Genomic DNA, 1,462 nt, shown 5'->3' on the forward strand with positions numbered 1-1,462 from the left:
CCCAGTACTGAACCCTGGGAAACATCACTGAACACCTCCCATAGACTGAAAAGCAGCAGCTGTTCCAGTGCTGAACCCTGTGGAACACTGTGTACCTCCCATAGACTGAGAAACAGCAGGTGTCCCAGTACTGAATCCTGGGTAACACTGTATACCTCTCCCATAGACTGGAAAAGAGCAGCTGTTCCAGTACTGAACCTTGGCGAACACAGTCTATTTGCCATAGATTGAAAAACAGTAGCTGTTACAGAACTGAACCCTGGGGAACATCACTGTGTACCTCCCATAGACTGCAAAACAGCAGCTGTACCAGTACTGAACACTGGGGAACACTGGAGACCTCCCATAGACTGAAAAACAGCAGCTGTCCCAGTACCGAACGCTGGGGAACATCACGATACCTCTCACAGACTGAAAAGCAGCAGCTGTAGCGGTACAGAACGATGGAAAACATCTCATACCTCTCATAGACTGAAAAACAGCAGCTGTCCCAGCACTGAACTCTGGGGAACATCACAGTATACCTCCCATAGACTTAAAAACAGCAGGTGTCCCAGTACTGAATCATGGGGAACATCACTGTATATGTCCCATAGACTAAAAAACAGCAGCTGTCCCAGTACTGACCCTGGGGTACATCACTATACCTCTCGTAGACTGAAAAACTTCAGCTGTCCCAGCACTGAACCCAGGGGAATACTGTCGACCTCCCATACATTTAAAAACAGCAGAAATCCCAGTACTGAACCCTGGGGAACATCACTGCAAACCTCGCATAGATTGAAAAATAGCAGCTGCCCCAGTGCTGAACCCTGGGGATCACTGTGTACCTTCCAGAGACTGAAAAACAGCAGCAGTCCGAGTACTGAACCCTGGGGAACATCACTGTATACCTCCCATAGACTGAAAAACAGCAGTTGTCCCAGTACTGAACCCTGGGGAATACTGCATCTCTCCCATTGACTGAAAAACAGCAGCAGTCCGAGTACTGAACCCTGGGGAACATCACTGTCTCCCTCCCATTGACTGAAAAACAGCAGCTGTCCATGTACTGAACCCTGGTGATCAATGTATACCAGACAGAGGTTGAAAACCAGCAGCTGCCCCAGTACTGAACCGGGAACACTGTATACCTCCCATAGACTGGAAAAGAGCAGCTGTTCCAGTACTGAACCCTGGCGAACACAGTCTACCTCTCATAGATTGAAAAACAGCAGCTGTTACAGTACTGAACCCTGGGGAACATCACTGTGTACCTCCCATAGACTGCAAAACAGCAGCTGTACCAGTACTGAACACTGGGGAACACTGGAGACATCCCATAGACTGAATAACAGCAGCTGTCCCAGTACTGAACGCTGGGGAACATCACGATACCTCTCACAGACTGAAAAACAGCAGCTGTGCCAGTACTGAAGCCAGGGGAGTACTGTAGACCTCCCATAGACTGAAAAACAGCAGC

This window comes from Pristiophorus japonicus, unplaced genomic scaffold, assembly GCF_044704955.1.
Source record: "Pristiophorus japonicus isolate sPriJap1 unplaced genomic scaffold, sPriJap1.hap1 HAP1_SCAFFOLD_549, whole genome shotgun sequence".
Lineage (NCBI taxonomy): Eukaryota > Metazoa > Chordata > Chondrichthyes > Pristiophoridae > Pristiophorus > Pristiophorus japonicus.